Here is a 20,812-nt window from a genome sequence, read left to right on the forward strand (position 1 = left end):
CTGGGAAGGAGATGCTGGATTGGAGCCCTCTGGGTTGTATCTCTTCCTGAACCTTGTTATTCATCAATAAAGCTATCTTGGTTTCTCCTATATACTGATGTATCTTTGATGTATGATTGCATTAGTATGTTTAGTTTATTTCTAATCCTGAACTGGTTATGAATATGAATCCATGTCTTGTGTAGCGTTCTCTTCTTTTGATCTTGCAGAAACCTCTTGAAGCTGGGCGAGCGAGAAGGCAAGTAGCTGAGAAATATCCAAGAGAAGAGAAACCGGATCGAGGGACAAACGGAAGACACCGGTTAGCCCATCCATCTCTCTTCATTCTTAATTCATAAAGGAAGAATACTAGAATAGCTATCTCTGTTTGTTGCTAAGGCACTGTCACAACTTAGGTGGATAGGATCGTCCTGCATAGGCATTTTTCCCCACAACAAATTGGCGCCTCCGCTGGGGATATTTGTTTAGTCATTTTATTTGTGTCTCTATCATTGTTTGTTTCATAGACTCGACAACAACAATCGAACTGCATCTGCTATTCCCAGATGCAAAGTAGACAGTTGCTGCTTTGATCCAATCATTGGACTTGTCTATGATCTGAACAATGGACTCACAAATGATTTGATGATCCTTTGTGATAGATCTTAGTACCCCCTCAAAGTATCTGTTTGATTGTACCTTGCTTGTTGCTTTTATTTGGCCTGAAACAGTAGATTAAATAGCAATATGTGACCCAGAACCCAGTGAGAAACGAGAGTTTCTCCTTCAGCGCAGACCCTGTGAAGGGATTCTGCATTTCAACGCAGGTCCCGTGAAGGCTACCTGCACAGAATGTCAAAACCCCTGTGTTGAGGTTGCGCTGAACCAGTTATCCCTTGTGCAGCTGGGGTTCTCTGCTCTGTTTTGCCTTGTTTTGATCTCTGATTTTTGCAGCCTGTAACCAGCATAGGTACCAGTCTAATAACTCCTTTTCTGTGCTTAAATTCCGCCTCCTTTTGTACAAAAAGACTGTGAGTGTTTTTATGTGTTTGTGGCATCATTTACAGTTTTCCTTTGCATGAGTGAAATAATCATCCTGTAGCCCTTGATTCAGATCTGTTGATTGTGATCTTAGGAGAGAGTTCATTGGCTATATGCAGTTGATTATACATTTACTTTTGCATTTGGTTTGAGTTTGTCTACTTTGCATCTGCTATTCCCAGATGCAAAGTAGACAGTTGCTGCTTTGATCCAATCATTGGACTTGTCTATGATCTGAACAATGGACTCACAAATGATTTGATGATCCTTTGTGATAGATCTTAGTACCCCCTCAAAGCATCCCTTTGATTGTACCTTGCTTGTTGCTTTTATTTGGCCTGAAACAGTAGATTAAATAGCAATCTGTGACCCAGAACCCAGTGAGAAACGAGAGTTTCTCCTTCAGCGCAGACCCTGTGAAGGGATTCTGCATTTCAACGCAGGTCCCGTGAAGGCTACCTGCGCTGAATGTCAGAACCCCTGTGTTGAGGTTGCGCTGAACCAGTTATCCCTTGTGCAGCTGGGGTTCTCTGCTCTGTTTTGCCTTGTTTTGATCTCTAATTTTTGCAGCCTGTAACCAGCATAGGTACCAGTCTAATAACTCCTTTTCTCTTCTTAAATTCCACCTCCTTTTGTACAAAAAGACTGTGAGTGTTTTTATGTGTTTGTGGCATCATTTGCAGTTTTCCTTTGCATGAGTGAAATAATCATCCTGTAGCCCTTGATTCAGATCTGTTGATTGTGATCTTAGGAGAGAGTTCATTGGCTATTTGCAGTTGATTATACATTTACTTTTGCATTTGGTTTGAGTTTGTCTCTTTTAAGTGTCGAAACAAGTATTCATTTCGAAAATCGTTAAGTGTTGTAATCTCTTCTACCCTCTCTGATTTCGAAAAATTAAACTTGTTTGTATTTGTCATTTAAAAGCAAATTCAAAGTTGTACAAAAAGCTTTCTTTGTAGGCATCAATGCTAAGAAAGCGGAAAACAAACACCTGCATTGTGCATTTGCATCTTGATAGTTTGCATGTTTGATTTAGGAAAAGTGCATTAGAGTGTGTTGATTGCTCTTTGAGAAAAGATGGTGTCTTTCTTTTCCCTTTGTAGCTAGGATTTTCAAAGTTGAAAAGATATAAAGCTTGCTTATCATCTTTAGGCTGCATTTAGGAATTGTATCATACATCTCGTGGTGAACCTTGAAAGGCAAACTTCTAAAAAGATCAACCTAAAATAAATTGAATGAACTTAACAACGCTTTGCAACATAACGCACAACATAGAGGTCTAGGCTAGAGACGTGTTCCAGCGTCGTAAAGCCTGGTGACTATCGATCTCGTGGATGGTGGGTGATTCCTCCTGAGGGACGATAGCGCTAGTACGGATTGTGCTCCCACATACCGTCGCGTATATATTAGGAGACCCCTATAGGCATAAAACCTTTATCCTTAGGAAGCTGTGTCGGCCGCCCTACTGATCGCAATGCACTAAACACAGCATTCAGGAAGATCGACTGCCTGTACCCTAAAAAGTATTCTGCGGTTTTGTGAAAAGTTTGGCACACCCTCTGCCTAGAACTCCAGAGCAGTTCCTTTTCGCCTTTTTCAGACTGTATAACGGAAAAAGTCCATCTGAGCATTTGTCACTTCGGGCTCGTTAAAACATCGAAGGACACTAGAGTCATCTTTAGCTTTTTCTCGACTCTTTAAAATTGAAAAAGAAAGTTGTGTCTAAAGCGTCGTTAAAATTTATTTTAAACGGAACAATCACCCCTATTCCTGCGTTGATATTTAGGTTGAAAAATGGAACACACCAACCAAGGAATTCCCCTTGGTGGAAATCCTAGTCCTTTCTCCTCTTGGGGAGATGTTGGTGTGCCCCATATGGCCACATTGTCGCTTCCAGGACTGACAATTGGCCTGCCGGTCTGGCTCTTTTCAACCAATGTCGTTCAGAACACCACTATTCCTGAACAGTCGAGTCAATAGTTAGACCAGACCAGAGTTGCCCACCAGCCTTCTACTTCATCTAATTCTTCTTCTCCTCCTTCCTCTTCGCTTGACAGAACTGGTAAAACAAAAAACCAAGTTCCTAAGGAGAAGAAGGAAAAGAAGAAGAAAGAGAAGAAGAAGAAGGAGCCAAAAGCGACTAGGGGCAAACAAGTGTCATCTGACAAAAATCCACAAACAGCACTGACTAGGCCTAAATCGCCATGTGTCATATGCAAGGGAGACCACTTCCACAGAGATTGTCCCTGCATCCCTCGGATACTATGGGACTGGTCTCCCCGTTTGCACAATTCGGTAGCATCAACCTCTGATAGCCATGTTGACTGCTCACCGTCAACTAGTGAAAGTGAAGCCACAGGACAGAGGGGGAAAGCTAGATTCCCCTGCAAACTGTGTGAAGGCAATCACGCCATCCACCGTTGTCCCTTCTTAGATGAGGCTAAAAGAGTTTTGGAAGATCGCCCGATTTTACGAACACAACTTCCTCCTGGATATCAAAAACTCCTCCCAAGTCCTTCACTAGTTGAGAACCCGGCTGGCCCGCCCAGGTGGTCAGCCGAAGCACCTATCATTGAAGATGATCCGTCTGAATCCATACCTGACAAAAGTCAAAAGGTTTAGGCGGCAGTTGACCCAGTTTTTCCTTCAGAGGCTCTATCTTCGAATGATACCATCACAGAGGAGAATAAAGACGACACCGTCCAAATTCTCTTCATCAACACAGATTCCGACGAACAAGGGGGAAATTTGCCCATTCCTTTATCGTAGGAAGGAACTTCGTCATAGTCATACCCGGTCGTCTATTCGGTTCCACCACCAAGCAACCTAGTTGTCTTGTTCGACTGGAACCAACTAGGCAGACCCCGGTTGCCAGCAAGCATACCATTCAGAATTATCATTCAAATATATAGAATGGTAATGGCTGGCACTATCATTGATGAGGGAGCATCTGTGAGTATCCTTTCCTCTATTGCTTGGAAAGCGCTTGGTTCGCCAACGCTTTTGCCTGAAATGAGAAATCTATCAGGCTTTGATAAAGGAACCAGTTGACCTTTAGGGATCCTCCCCAATGTGCCCATAACATTGAAAGGGAAGACCGTTCAAATGAACGTGAGGGTCATTCAAGGACCCTTGGATTATAACCTACTCCTTGGACGAGACTATATATATTGCATGGGAGCCATCGTCTCCTCACTCTTTAGAGTAATGTGTTTTCCGCATGAAGGAAGAGTGGTCAAGCTCGTGGACCAACTTTCATTTCCCGGATCACGCATCGCAAATAGTCATATACCATCCCTAAATGGTCTATTCACGCAAGAAGTGTCTCAACCCACGATCCGTCCTCCTGATGAGCGCGAGTAATCTGGGAGGATATGACTGGAACCCAGGGGGCATGCGTCCTGGTCTGCTTCAGCAGGGAAACTTTGGGTATAGAGTAGGTTTCCGCGGGAGAATATGACTAGTCTGTACCCCGTCCGTCTAGGAAGAGGGTTATTCTAGAATAAGATTCTTTTGTCAAAGTTATGTGAGTTGGCGGGCTACGTCGCTCACCTTTGTCTACTTCGGTAGACATTGCTGAGGAAGTGTTTTGTTTGAAATATTAACGAGACAATCTTTGGGTAACCTGAAAGAGGTAGGCCTCTCTCGGTGAAACGAATGTTTTGACAGAAATGAAGTAGAGGTAACCTTGAAATCGTACTTTATGCCTAGGGGCATGCAAACCTTTTGGAGTGCAAGCAAGGGGCGGCTATTTATTTTTAAAATTTTTAGGTCCTCCCTTTAAACCCGTAGGTATAACCCTTTAAACTCGTAGGATTAGTCGTTTCCGAACTTGCATAATGAAAGGATCCAGGGCAAAGCCTTGTGAGATGAAGCTCCATAAAAAATAGAATCTCAATGAGACACTCTTATCATATGACTGGGTATTCGAGCAGTTTTAGCACACAGTTCATGCTCGTTAAAAAATAAACGCAAGATCCGAGTAGTTTTAACGCGGACTTCATGCTCGTTAAAAAATAAACATAAGCAATGAGCAAGTGTTTCCACCAGCATTTAAGCTCATTTTAAAATAAGAAATGAACCTACCCGGTAAATAACCACTGTGAATGTAACCTTATCAGCCATTAAAGCCTTGGTCGTGTTTGCACCGTCACCTCCACTTTTCATTTGGCCGATCGTTCACCTCCATATGATTGTTTACCCATTTTGAGGAACAGCTGCGAAGAGTGATTTCACCTAGCAATCCTTGTGACACTGCTGTGATTGGAAATTCCAACCTGTACCTGGAATCAGCTGCTAACCCTGTTTATCACTCGTTCCTCAAAAGACGAGTCTTCTTTAAGCTCTTTTCAACTGACTCGTAAAATATGAAAAGATTGCCGAGTCCTTGGCCTTCCAGCTCGTTAAAGGGACAAGAAGTGCTATCCCTCCTCTAGATTTTAATCTTTTTGGACCTGAGGGATTATTGCACAAAAAGATCGAGTGCTTGTTTTATTCGGCTCGTTAAAACTATCGAAAACTCATCCCTTCTGTATTGTTTTATACTTTTTTGGACTTAAGGGATTAGATGATGAAAAAGGACCTTTGGAGTTAACTTTATGTACCTTTTTAGACTCTCTAAAAATGAAAAGGACCGAGTTATCCTTGTCGTTAGACTCGTTAAAATCATTAAATAGCGACAAACTTGTCTTTAGATGAGAACGAGTTTCACTATCGCTAGGCTCGTTAAAACATAGCGATGGGCTTGCCCGAAGGGCAGGTTATAGAACAAGCATATGTTATCCTCCTCAAGCTTGACAAAAATAAAGAGGTACTGGTCAGCAATGACTGGGGAAAAATTGGGAGAAACTCAAGAAAACTTTGATGGTAGCAAGTCGCTCTTGAACATGACACTTTTCCTCCGTACCACAATCGGGTTGGGTTGTTTCATTCACCGGTCACATCCATGGTCTCGCCATACCATCCATATTTGGGGTAATGCTACCAATCTATCAGATCAGTGTCGCCATATGTTCAAGAGAAGTCGTTCAGAAAAGTCAACCGTGTCCCATCCACTGCCATACATTATCCTTCATCCTTTCATGACCGCCACCCTGAATCATATGTCACAGATCGTTTTCACCTCCATCAAAATCATTAGCTCCGTTCCGTGTCACTGATGTGGGATTCATTAAGGCCCTCCTTTGATGGATCGCTTCTTGTCGACATCAGCTCATTATCCAAGAAGTTGATCTAGGAACAACCCCTTTAGTACTTTGAAGCTTGCATGCCTCAATGGCAAGTTTCTCACTTCCGGCGACAGGTATACATCAATGACCTTCGACCGAAATATTTTGCGTGGTGTTCGACGCCAAGTCCTTTATTCACACCACGTGAATTGTACTGCAGTACCTTGAGGGTCATTATCATTATCAGTTATTCCTCTCGCGCTTGTTAACGGTTTACCTCATTGACCGGTAATCAAGCGATGTCTTTCCATGTTCGACTTCAGAACATTTCTCACATGGATCGACTTGTACTTAGAGTGAAGATCGAACGAGTTTGAAGACCCCGGATCTAGTTTCATCCATCCGGGCTGTGATATATATTCAGGAAAGATAAAGACATTGACATGTACATCATTGCAGCAGATAATCATCCTACTCAAAGGATGATAATTTCATCAAAATTATCAGTCTACCATCAGACGATTGTCTGTTCTATGTACAGAAAAATGAATTTATAAAGCTGAGCATGGGAATGCCCGCCTCAGCTAGATGATGAAAGCAGTATGAAAAATAATGTATTGTATTGTATCTTATTACAGGTCTCCTCCCAGCATTGGATGAACTTTGGATCCCCCTGATAAAGCATTTCACCCGATAAACGACCTCATACTTTAGGGGGCAACTGTTATAGAAATTTTTGTGCCTTATAGCATTGAGCATAAAATGTCCGTAATCTAAGGGATCCAAAGTCCCTAAATATGTTGTTCCTACCCCTAGAGGAACAAGGCTAACAAACCATAGCAATTCACAGAAGTTCTCCACCAGAAACTGCTCAAAAACAAGTCAATTCAGGATCAATTCAGTGGCTCCACTAGCTTTTGCGCTGAATGTCAAAGCCAACACTGGCTACCTGCGCTGAATGTCAAATCCAACACTGGCTACCTGCGCTGAGCGAGAGTTGACATGTGGCAGGTTCATTCCAAGAGGTGTCAAGACCCAGGAAGCTTCCATAATCTTCCTCAATGACACTTGCCTCAGTGAATTCGACTGGTGATGAGTAAGAGGTTCCTAATCTCCAAGTGGAAGCAAGAACCTCCAAGTGGAATCAAGAACTGACAGAGGGAGAGGACACTAGTCAGATCTCAAGCTGACTCATCCTCTCTCCAAACATCTATATATGGATCTCTCCTCCATGAGATCTAGAGGCTGGAATTTTGTTATTGCAAAGAATTGCTGTTGGTTTGAGATTGGAATCATTGGGTGCTTAATGCTTTGAAGGGGATGAATATAGGAATTCCATTTTCTGGGAAGGAGATGCTAGATTGGAGCCCTCTGGGTTGTATCTCTTCCTGAACCTTGTTATTCATCAATAAAGCTATCTTGGTTTCTCCTATATACTGATGTATCTTTGATGTATGATTACATTAGTATGTTTAGTTTATTTCTAATCCTGAACTGGTTATGAATATGAATCCATGTCTTGTGTAGCGTTCTCTTCTTGTGATCTTGCAGAAACCTCTTGAAGCTGGGCGAGCGAGAAGGCAAGTAGCTGAGAACTCTCCAAGAGAAGAGAAACCGGATCGAGGGACAAATGGAAGACAGTGGTTAGCCCATCCATCTCTCTTCATTCTTAATTCATAAAGGAAGAATACTAGAATAGTTGTCTCTGTTTGTTGCTAAGGCACTTTCACACCTTAGGTGGATAGGATCGTCCTGCATAGGCATTTTTCCCCACAACACTTCCCCAACACCAGCGCACAACAATTCCCCCTTTTCTCCATAGAGCTAGGGACCGAAAGGAAGAAAAGGGTAGAAAACAAAGCAAAAGCCTCCCAAGCCCCGTGCCTTCAGCAAAAGGGGGGAATTGAAGGGGACGACGATCGAGAAGGACGAGGGTGGCCACCCCGTGAGCTCACACTGCGTTTTGCCCTTCCAGAACACCAATCCACAACAATCCCACCTTTTCTCCGTAACGCTAGGGGCCACGAGGAAGAAGGGAAGAAAACAACAAGAGAGAAAGGGATATATCAACTGTGGCTACCGACTCACAAGGGGAGGCTTACAATAGAGAACAGGATTCCCCAACCCCGTGCCTTCGCAAAAAGGGGGGAATTGCAGGGGATGACGATCAAGAAGGACTAGGGTGGCTACCCTGGGAACTCGCACTGCTTTTCGTCCTTCCCGAACACCAATCCACAACAATCCCACCTTTTCTCTGTAAAGCTAGCGGCCAAAAGGAAGAAGGGACGAAAAGAACATGAAAGAAAGAGAGATATCAAACGCGTCCACCAGCTCACAAGGGGAGGCTCAAATAGAGAACAAGCTTCCCCACCCCCGTGCCTTCGCAAAAAGGGGAGGAACTGCAGGGGATGGCGATCGAGAAGGACTGGGGTGGCCACCCTCAGAACTCGCATTGCTTTTCGTCCTTCCTGAACACCAATCCACAACAATCCCACCTTTTCTCTTGTAAAGTTAAGGGGCCAAAAGCAAGAAGGGAAGAAAACAACAAGAAAGCAAGAGATATCAAACGTGCCTACCAGCTCACAAGGGGATACTCAAACAGAGAACAAGCTTCCCAAACCCCGCGCCTTTGGAAAAAGGGGGGAACTGCAGGGGACGGTGATCGAGAAGAACTAGGGTGGCCACCCTGGGAACTTGCACTGCTTTTCGTCCTTCCCGAACACCAATCCACAAAAATCCCACCTCTCCTCCGTAAAGCTAGGGGCAAAAGGAAGAAGGGAAGAAAACAACACCAAAGAAACAAAGATCCCAAGAAAAGAGAGAAGCTCAACAGCACACCGAGCAGATGTCCGCTAACCAAAAATAAATCAAATAAGGCACCCAATCAAAAAAGTGCCCCACCTCTTCACACCCTCCCACATGCATTCAGCGCAACACCCTTTCTAGCTTTACAACATAGCAAACAACTAAGAAAATAAATCACAACCCAAAATTGACCAATAGGAAAGACGAGGTCCATGATGAGACCAGTCTCTGGAGCACGTCACTGAGAGGCAAACAACCCCCCAACCCAACGGCACAAGGCTTCAAACGACAAATAAACTGCTGCCCATAACACAAACCCACCCTGCTATCGCACCCCTCCGTGTACAAAACACCCAACAACCTTTCCAGTGAGAGATTCAACGGGGGTCAAAGAATCAAACTCCAAAGAGGAGTTGTCATGGGCTGACACTCAATGTTGGAGAAAGCCGCAGGCCACAAATACATCAATGGTGGAAGGCCACTAGAAAGAGGGACATTCACAAAGCGCACACCACGAAACGAAGAAATGATGCAAGTCCCACAAAAAACCCACAATCCAAAGGGAGGAACAAAGACACAACCCACTACTTCTTTTTCCCTCTGAAGGGGAGTGGCTCATGGGAGGACGAGGAATTCCCTCGACGGGAAAGGCACGAGATAAGATTGCCACCCCCATGCCTGTCGGCGGGGAAAATTGTGATCTCGATGGAGCGTAGACCAAGGGATGGGTTTTTCATTACCTGGATACCCAACCCTTCCGCGAGGGCATGTTGAGGAACGGTCGGGAGGGACTAGGGTGGCCAGCCCAATGGGTTGAACCACTCTTCATCCATCCCATACTGACCGCACCCTGACAATCTCCCCTCACAGAAGGTTTGAGCTACCAAGCGTGCGCGTAACCACTCCCTCGACCCAACCACCAGCGAAAAAGCTCACCCAAGCAACACATCAACCGCCGCCGCCTTTTTGAGAGAACCAACTATGGAAGCCCGCACCCTTGGCCCATGCCTTCCAATGAACAAAATACTGAGCACCGCCGCTACGAATGAGTCCAAATTTATCCATCATATTTACCAAGCACCTCAACTCTGCAGCAACCATGCCCGGTAGAAAAGATTGTCGGAAGGGCTCCCAAGAAGCAAGCTTCCGAACCCCCTGCAGAAACACATTGGGGGTAAGAAAAAAAAGGGATGGGTGGGACAAGCACAAGCATGGCTTGCAAGCAAGCACGAAAAAACAAGCATTACCTCGAGACAAGCAACCAACAATGTTTCCGCCAAACACCAAACCCGCTCCCCTAGAGACGCACCACAAAGTCCCACATTGCAATCGATGCCCAACCAACCCAAACCAAAAAAGAAAACCCCTGCTATCAATGATCCTACCGCAAGTTCACCTACGGTAACCTTGTTACGACTTCTCCTTCCTCTAAATGATAAGGTTCAATGAACTTCTCACGACGTCGATGGCAGCGAACCGCCATCGTTGACGCAATCCAAACACTTCACCGTATCATTCAATTGGTAGGAGCGACAGGCGGTGTGTACAAAGGGCAGGGACGTAGTCAACACGAGTTGATGACAAGTGCTTACTAGGAATTCCTTGTTGAAGACCAATAATTGCAATGGTCTATCCCCATCACGATGAAATTTGAGAAAATTTCCCGATCCTCTCAAACCAGGAATAAAAACTCGTTGGCTGCATCAATGTAGTGTGCGTGTGGACCAGAACATCTAAGGGCATCACAGACCTGTTATTGCCTCAAACTTCCATGGCCTAAACGGACATAGTCCCTCTAAGAAGTTGGCCGCGAAGGGGAACCTCCGTGTAGCTAGTTAGCAGGCTAAGGTCTTGTTCGTTATCGGAATTAACCAGACAAATCGCTCCACCAAATAAGAACAGCCATGCACCACCACCCATAGAATCAAGAAAGAGCTCTCAATCTGTCAATCCTTACTATGTCTGGACCTAGTAAGTTTCCCCGTGTTGAGTTAAATTAAGATGCAAGCTCCACTCCTAGTGGTGCCCTTCCGTCAATTCCTTTAAGTTTCAGCCTTGCGAACATACTCCCCCCGGAACCTAAACACTCTGATTTCTCAGTTGCTGCTGGCGGATTCCTTAGAGCAACATCTTCCGATCCCTGGTCGACATCGTTTATGGTTGAGACTAGCACGATATTTGATCGTCTTCGAGCCCCCAACTTTCATTCTTGATTAATGAAAACATCCTTGGCAAATGCTTTGGCAGTGGTCCGTCTTTCATAAATCCAAGAATTTCACCCTTGACAATGAAATACGAATGCCCCCGACAGTCCCTATTAATCATTACTCCGGTCCCGAATGCCAACACAATAGGACCGGACTCCTATCACATTATTCCATGCTAATGTATTCAGAGCATAAGCTTGCTTTGAGCACTCTAATTTTTTCAAAGTAATAGCGCTGGAACCGTGACCTAGCCAATTAAGGCCAGGAGCATGCCGTCGACAAAAGGGATGGAAGGGCAGGTGCACACTGAGTAGGTGGACCGACCTTCACGACCCAATATCCAACTACGAGATTTTTAACTGCAACAACTTAAATATATGCTATTGGAGCTGGAATTACTGCGACTGCTGGCACCAAACTTGCCCTCCAATGGATCCTCGTTAATGGATTTAGATTGTACTCATTGTAATTACTAGAATCGATGAGCCCATTATTGTTATTTATTTTCACTACCTCCCCATGTCAGGATTGGGTAATTTGCACGCCTGCTGCCTTCCTTGGATGTGGTAGCCGTTTCTCAGGCTCCCTCTCCAGAATCGAACCCTAATTCTCTGTCACCTGTCACCATCATGGTAGGCCTCTATCCTACCATCGAAAGTTGATAGGGCAGAAATTTGAATGAAGCATCGCCAGCACAAGGGCTGTGCGATCCGTCGAGTTATCATGATTCACCGGAGAAGCAAGCAAGCCTGCGCCTACCTTTTATCTAAAAAATGCATCCCTTCCAAAGATTCGGGACTTGGTGCATGTATTAGCTCTAGAATTACTACATTTATCTTAGTAGTATGGTACCATCAAAAGAACTATAACTGATTTAATGAGCCATCCGCAGTTTCACAGTCTGAATTACTTCATACTTAGACATGCATGGCTTAATCTTTGAGACAAGCATATGACTACTGGCAGGATCAACCAGGTAGCACCCTCCCACTTCAAAGGGCATTCCGGGCACTCTCTTACCGAGAGCCAACCTGAACACCCATAAAGTCAAAGAGATGTAAAAATATCATGTAAAACTTTTATGCCTTGCACCTCTTGCATCCCAAGAAGAAGCACATGCGACATCCCAAGGACATGGCGAACAAATGGGCAGACCTGCCAAGCCACAATGCACCAAGGCCACTCCAGAGTTTGCAGCCACGGCCCAACCAAAAAGAAAACAAGCGATCACTCACTGTTAGGGTCCCACCCTAATCCCCTTATTTATGTAATGGGATCACGTCATAGTCAACAGTCAATAAAGCCCATATTAATAATTGTAAGTGGTTAATCCACAATTAATGATGAAACCATAGTTAGTTGCAAATTGGTCGTAGTATTAGATAGATGGTATTAATAAAACCCATGGTATTGGTCCGTGGTATTGCATGTATGAGTCATATATAAAGGATAGAGACTCCTTGCGAGGAGCATTATGTCTTATTTTGTAATCGAGCTCTGCTCTATTGGAGGTTTCCCCCTCGTAGAGGCAAGTGAACATTACTCTCTGAATAATAAAATCATTGCTATTCTGTGTTCTGGGTATCTTTTCTTCGCATATTTTGTATTCGGGTATCATTTTGCAGGTTAAGACCATAACAAGTGGTATCAGAGCACGTTCCAGGGCCGGTGGGATCTCCATTTCTTAGCAATTTTATTTTTTTTGGCTAGAGACGTGTTCTGGCATCTTTAAACCATAGGATCTGTCGTTGAGCGCATAAACCTCCAGATTTGGGGAGGCATGCACGCAGGAAATACAAGAGGTGGTCACATCTGTTGGACTCCCTTGTAACCCCTGTGGGTACCCCTTCGAGTAGTAGTGCATTAGACAGAACCACGCACGGACTGTCTTCCACGTACCCTCGAGGTATATTCGAAGCCCCCTAGGCTCCCTTGAAACCTCGCCATAGATAAACTGTCAGTTGTCTTGCGGCTACAGTACACCAAGAACAGCACTCGGAGAGATTACTCGCCCGTACGATAGGGTAGTCGGGTTGTACGACTAAGGGTACGGTCGATCCTCCTTAGTTAGAGCCCTGAAACATTGGGCCGAGTACTACTGCGAGACCCTTATGTATATTGCGATCTGTAGCACCTAACACTCCTCAAGACCATAGTTCCCTTTTCTATCGGGGGATCACACATCATCTCTTCCAGATCCGCTTGTGCACAGGGGTGTAGCAGCAGAAGACATCAGTTCTGCAGTCTCGAGTTCACAGATCAGCCATTCTAATCTATTAGATCCATCATATCCACAGAAGCAGTCTTTTCCGCCGCCTAGAGCTATCAGATCCTCCATTCAGATCTCTCAGATCCACCAGATTGGAGTCGTTGTGAAGGGTTCCTATACTGGGGTATAATTTTCGTAGGACTTTTGGCCGCATTGACATTTTGAGGATTTGGTGACTGCAGTATTGTTAAGGAAGGAGTAAAACTCCGTTAGGATTTTTCAAAAAAAAAAAAGAGTATGAGATCTTTCGAGGCGCTTATTAGTGATCTATCCCATCAGAATCAAGACAACGAGCTCAGCACGGTGGTACCATTCACTTCTTAGTGGAAATTTTTTTTAGGTGGTCCCAATTTTCAAAAAATCAGGTTGGTGTATGGTAGAAACTAGAGCTCAAGTGATGGCCAATGAAAGGATGGACAAACTTGAAGAATCAGTGCAAACCCTCCACATTCAGCTTAGCAGACTATGTAGCATGGTCTAGAAAATAATCCCGAAGGGCAAGGAGCAAGCCCACGAGGAGGAGTATAATGGCAATGGACACAATGAGGGTGAGTCTAGCCACTCTCCTCACGTCTGGCACACCCACCAACAACCCAGTCAGTGACTTCCCAAGTTGGATATGCATAAATTTGACGGTTCTCACCCGTCGACTTGGACCAAATTCACCAAAGCTCTTCAAGACCGCTTTGACCAGGAATCATCTTTTTTGGGTCATCTTACTAAGCTCCGACATACTGGTACAGTGGATGAATATATTACAGCTTTTGAAGCCTTAGCCTTCCGCACTTGGGGTCTCTCAGATGTGTTCTACACGGAATGTTTTATCAGCGGTCTTAAAGAAGCCATCAAAGCTCAAGTCCTACTGCACCACCCTTCCACATGGACGGAGGCTTGCAAGGTATCTCATAACGTGGAACGTGCATTAGCAGCCCAATACAGTCGCCCAAATTTCTCCGCTAAAGGTCGCCCCCCACAGGCTCACAACACGACTCAAACACTTAAGTTCCAAAAGGTGTCCCCTACGCAAAATGGCCGATAGAAGAAAGCAAGGACTATGTTACTACTGTGATGAGAAATACTCCCTAAGTCATAAATGCAAGGAGCCCAAATTTTTTCAAATTGATGCCACTGACTACGACTCAACAGAGGAAGATCCACCACTTGAGGAACATGAGCCGCTAGAAGAAGACAACCAAAAGGAAAATGACTCTGATGAACCAGTTATTTCGTTGCATGCTTTGGCAGGGATTTCTTCCCCTCAAACTCTCAAAATCAGAGGTTTTATTAAACATTGCTCAGTAGTAGTCTTGATTGATAGTGGAAGTACACATACTTTCATCCGTCAAAAAGTTGCAGAAGCAGTGCATTGTTTTGTACGAGCAGTTTCTAACTTCCAAGTTCAAATTGCGGATGGAGGCACAATGAAATGTGAAGGCCGCTGTGAAAATTTCAAACTTCAAATGGGGGATTATCAGTTGAAAACCCACATGTTTTCCATACACATGGGGGGTTGCGACATTGTCCTCGGCGCCGAATGGCTCCGCACTCTTGGGCCAATCACAATGGATTTCCAGGAGTTATATATGAGTTTTAAGTAGAACAACTACACACATACCCTCTGTGGACTCCAGGTAGGAGCCCCCTCTATCATCAGCTCGCATAGGATGGAAAAATTGTTAAAAAAGGGCAATCATGGAGTTGTAGCTCAATTTAATGCCATCCAGGTAGTCGAAACCAAGCCTCTGCCAATTCATCCTTAGATGCAACAGATTTTAAATAATCATCTGCCGATCTTTGACAAGCCTCATGAGCTTCCACCCTTGCGAGGGGAACATGATCATAGCATCACCTTGGTTCCTGGGGCCCAACCCCCAAATGTTCGCCCATACAGATATCCGTTCACCCAAAAGAATGAAATAGAAAAAATCATCAAGGAACTTTTGGAAGTAGGTGTCATTCGTCCCATCATTAGTCCTTATTCATCCCTAGTGGTCATGGTGCTCAAGAAATATGGGGAGTGGCGGATGTGTCCCGACTTTAGGGCCCTCAATAAGTTGACAGTCAAAGATAAATTTCCCATCCCGGTGGTTGATGATTTGCTGGATGAACTCAATGGGGCTCAATTCTTCACTAAGTTGGATCTTCGCTCAGGCTACCAACAAATTCGCATGAAGGAAGTCGACATTCTCAAGACTGCTTTCAGAACTCATGAAGGCCATTATGAATTCCTGGTCATGCCATTTGGTCTTTGTAATGCCCCCTCTACTTTTCAGAGCCTTATGAACCACATTCTCAAACCATATCTTAGGAAATTTGTCCTTGTCTTCTTCGATGACATCCTCATCTATAGTTGCACTTGGGCCACACATCTTCAGCATGTAGATCTACTCTTGCAACTGCTCCGCAAGCATAAATTATTTGTCAAGATGTCCAAGTGTTCGTTTGGCATGGCAAAAGTAGAGTATTTGGGCCACATTGTGGGGCGTGATGGTGTCAAGGTGGACCCCAAAAAGAACCAGGCAATGCAGGAATGGCCTCAACCTAAGACCTTAAAGAGCTTGAGAGGATTTTTGGGTCTCACAGGCTATTATCATAAATTTTTCCGCGACTATGTTCACATAGCGAAGCCCCTCACCCAACTCCTAAAGAAAAATTCATTCTTTTGGAATGAGGAAGCACAACAGGCCTTTACAGCTCTAAAAAATGCCATGTGTTCCACTCCAGTCTTAGCACTACCTGACTTCACCAAATCTTTTGTCATTGAATGTGAAGCTTCGGGTACAGGTATTGGGGTGGTCTTAATGTAGGAAGGGCGACCATTGGCCTTCACAAGCCAACAACTAATTGGGAGGAATCTGGGACAATCTACCTACGAGAAGGAAATGATGACCATCTTACATGCAGTCACCTTACTTATTGGGGCGACGTTTCCAAATCCGCACAGATCATCACAGTCTTAAATATTTTTTGGAGCAACGCCTATCCTCCCCACAACAAAATAAATGGCTCGCCAAAATGCTGGGATGTGATTATGATATCATTTACAAGAGGGAAAGACAATAGTGTAGCAGATGCATTATCTCGCCAATTTGGGGAGGAAAGTACTCTGCTAGCAATTTCCCTCCCCATTCCAGAATGGATTGAAGAGGCTCGCAGGGAATGGTTTTCACACCCCGGGCTCTCCCAACTCATTTCTCAATTGCAGGTAGATCCAAATTCCACCAAGGGATACTTGTGGCAGGATGATATTCTTCGCTACAAGGACCGAGTCGTAATATCATCAACATCCACCCTCAAAAGTCGCATTTTGGCAGAATTGCACTCATCTCCCATTGCAGGACATTCGGGATTTCAGAAGACATATGCTTGCACCAGAAGATCATTTTTTTGGATAGGAATGAAAAAGGAAATCCTTACTTTCGTAGAAAAATGTGATGTCTGTCAACGCCAAAAAGGGGAAACCGTCAACAGACCAGGCACATTACAACCATTGCCCATTCCGGCATCAATTTGGACGGAGGTTTCTATGGATTTCATTACAGGTCTTCCAAAGTTAGGGAACAAGTCAGTCATCATGGTGGTTGTGGACCGACTGTCCAAGTATGCTCATTTCTGCGCCCTACCTCACCCGTTTACACCAACTTTGGTCGCTCAATCTTTCATGGATCAGATCTTCAAATTGCATGGCATGCCCACTTCTATTGTGTCCAACCGTGACCTGACCTTCACCAGTAATTTTTGGCAGGAACTCTTCAGGATACAAGGCACTTAACTAAAACTCAGTACTTCCTATCATCCGCAAACAGATGGTCAAACCAAAGCCGTCAACAAATGTCTAGAAACCTACCTTAGGTGTTTCACTTCAGAAAAGAAACACCTTTGGGTACAGTGGTTACCTCTGGCTGAATGGTGGTATAACACCAACTATCATGCCACCACCAAAATGACTCCCTATGAAGCAGTATATGGTCACCTACTTCGTATCTCAAGGGGTGCTCAAAAGTACAAGCAGTGCATCAACTCCTACAACACCGCACAACCATGCTCACCCATCTTCAAGAGAATCTTGATCAAGCTCAAAACTGCATGAAGCAACAAGTAGACCAGGATTGCTCCGAGCGCCAATTTCAAGAAGGGAATCAGGTCTTTTTACGGCTACAACCATATAAGAAAACATCACTCAAAGACAAGGGGTGTCAAAAACTATCTCCAAAATTCTACAGACCATATCAAGTACTTTAGCGCATTAGAGAAGTGCTTACAAGTTGGCCTTGCCACCTACTGCAAAAATCCATCCAGTTTTCCATGTCTCATGCCTCAAGAAAGTGATTGGGAACAATTGCAAAATTCAGACCAGTCTACCAGAATTGGACGAAGAAGGGTCCATATGGCTTCAACCTGAATAGGTCCTAGACACACGAGACAAGCAACTGCACAGCCACATGATTAAGGAAGTCCTCGTCAAATGGAAAGACACCTCTCCAGAAGATGCAACTTGGGAACCAGCCACTATTCTTTAGCAGTTTCCGCAGCTTCAGCCTTGAGGACAAGGCTAGTATTAAGGGGGAGGGCATGTTAGGGTCCCACCCTAATCCCCTTATTTATGTAATGGGATCACATCATAGTCAAGAGTCAATAAAGCCCATATTAATAATTGTAAGTGGTTAATCCGCAATTAATGACGGAACCATAGTTAGTTGCAAATGGGCCGTAGTATTAGATAGATGGTATTAATAAAACCCATGGTATTGGTCCATGGTATTGCATGTATGAGTCATATATAAAGGATAGAGACTCCCTGCGAGGAGCATCGTGTCTTATTTTGCAATCGAGCTCTGCTCTATTGGAGGTTGCCCCCTCGAAGAGGCAAGTGAACATTACTCTCTAAATAATAAAATCATTGCTATTCTGTGTTTTGGGTATCGTTTCTTCGCATATTCTGTATTCGGGTATCATTTTGCAGGTTAAGAGCATAACACTCACCCACTCCCTTAGAAATGCCTCCAGAGGCCTCCACGCCCCGCACCGAGGCCACCTAGGTGTCCACCCGGACAGCAGTGACGATGGACCTCGATCTCCGAACTGCCTGCGGTAGCCTCGATGCAAAGGAAAAGGAAGGAAATAAAAAGAGGACGACCCAGGGCACAAATCCTATCATAGAGAGGCCATACAAACCTCCCCGCCCCGCATCGATGCCACCTAGAAGTCCACTTGGACAACAGCAACAGTGGATCTCGTTCAGATGATCGTCTATGGCAGCCTCAACACAAAGGCAAGGGAAGGAAATCATACAAGACAAACCGAGCCCGCAACCTCCCTTATAAATTCCCCCCAACCCACCCCTCCCCTCCCCGCACAGGGGCCACCTAAGAGTCCACCCGGACAGCAGCAACGATGGACCTCGATTGCATGATCGCCTGCGGCAGCCTCAATGTAGAGAGGAGATGGAAGGAAATAAAACAAGACCAACTGAGCCCACAACCTCTCTTAGAAATTCCCCTCGACCCTCCATGCCACGCACCGAGGCCACCTAGGAGTCCACCCGTGACAGCCGCAACGATGGACCTCGATCACTTGACAGCCTATGGCAACCACGATGCGAAGGAAAAGTAAGGAAATAAATGCAAATCAAGAGGGTCGCTACATAATACAAGAACACATAACCGAATAGGAGGAGGGATCGGGCAGCTCCGCACCCCACGCACCCTACGTACAGGCAACCTAGGAGATTTCCCATAGCTTTACCGACCGGACGATGAATAATTTTCCCCTACGGCCACCTCCACGCAAAGGAGTGAGGTCGAAGCATTCCACCTCGAAATCCTTCTTCCAGATAGCCCCCACCATCGATGACTATAGTAGCAAGCCTCCTCTCCATTGGACCACGAGCGCATACACAATTGAAACAACAAGTGCCCCCCAACCCTCCCCATAGAGAGGCCACCTAGGAGTCCACCCGGGCAGTAGCAACGATGGACCTCAATCGCATGATCGCCTGCGGCATCCTCAATGCAGAGAGGAAACGGAAGGAAATAAAACAAGACCAACTGAGCCCACAACCTCACTTAGAAATGCCCCCCGACCCTCCACGCCACACACCGAGGCCACCTACGAGTCCACCCATGACAGCAACAATGGTGGACCTCGATCACTTGACTGCCTGTGGCAACCACGATGCGAAGGAAACGGAAGGAAATAAATGCAAATCAAGAGGGTCACTACAAAATACAAGAACACATATCCGAACAGGAGGAGGGATCGGGCAGCTGCGCACCCCACGCACCCTACATACAGGCAACCTAGGATATTTCCCACAGCTTTACTGACCGGACGATGAATAATTTTCCCCTACGAACACCTCCATGCAAAGGAGGGAGGTCAAAGCATTCCACCTCAAAATCCTTCTTCCAGATAGCCCCCACCATCGATGACTATAGTAGCATGCCTCCTCCCCATTGGACCATGAGAGCATACACAATTGAAACAACAAGTGCCCCCCAACCCTACCCACAGAGAGGCCACCTAGGAGTCCACCCAAACAGTAGCAACGATGGACCTCGATCGCATGATCACCTGCGGCAGCGTCAATGCAGAGAGGAAATGTAAGGAAATAAAACAAGACCAACCGAGCCCACAACCTCTCTTAGAAATTCCCCCCGACGCTCCACGCCACGCACCGAGGCCACCTAGGAGTCCACCCGCAACAACAGCAACGGTGGACCTCGATCACTTGACCGCCTGTGGAAACAACGATTTGAAGGCAAAGGAAGGAAATAAATGCAATTCAAGAGCGTCGCTACACAATACAAGAACACATATCCGAACAGGAGGAGGGATCGGGCAGCTCCGCACCCCACGCACCCTACGTACAGGAAACCTAAAAGATTTCCCACAGCTTTACCGACCGGACGATGAATAATTTTCCCCTACAGCCACCTCCACACAGAGGAGGGAGGTCGAAGCATTCCACCTTGAAATCCTCCTTCCAGATAGCCCCCACCATCGACATAGCAAGCCTGCTCCCCATTGGACCAGGAGCGCATACACAATATAAACAACAAATGCCCATAAATGTTGTGACTTAACATTTCCAACCAAAAAATCCTGCCACACACGCAAGATGCAAGGGAAAAGCAGACCCCTCGATCAAACATATGGGCCAACACATCTATCAAAACCTCAAAGGAAACACAACCACGAATGATGTGCACTTTGAAAGGAATGCCAACCCTTGACTTTACAATAAGGAGAACAATGCCTCACATTGCCTGACAAAAAAAGCAAGCAAGAGGGAGGGTAGGTGGTTTACAACCAAAACCTTTCCACGTCCCTCTTAAATG

At 45.2% G+C, this 20,812-nt stretch overlaps 1 non-coding gene and 1 pseudogene across 1 annotated transcript; both read right to left on the reverse strand.

Moving 5' to 3' along the window:
- LOC149195374 (peptidyl serine alpha-galactosyltransferase-like) overlaps positions 1-20,812 on the reverse strand; it is an 85,377-nt pseudogene that overhangs the window by 52,849 nt on the left and 11,716 nt on the right.
- LOC149195378 (18S ribosomal RNA) lies at positions 10,370-12,182 on the reverse strand. The gene has a single exon (XR_016255450.1). It is a non-coding gene; the product is annotated as an 18S ribosomal RNA (ribosomal RNA).

The sequence above is a fragment of the Pinus tabuliformis genome, chromosome 2_2 (genome assembly GCF_031772625.1).
Source record: "Pinus tabuliformis cultivar Carrire ecotype Pingquan chromosome 2_2, CPIR1, whole genome shotgun sequence".
NCBI lineage: Eukaryota > Viridiplantae > Streptophyta > Pinopsida > Pinales > Pinaceae > Pinus > Pinus tabuliformis.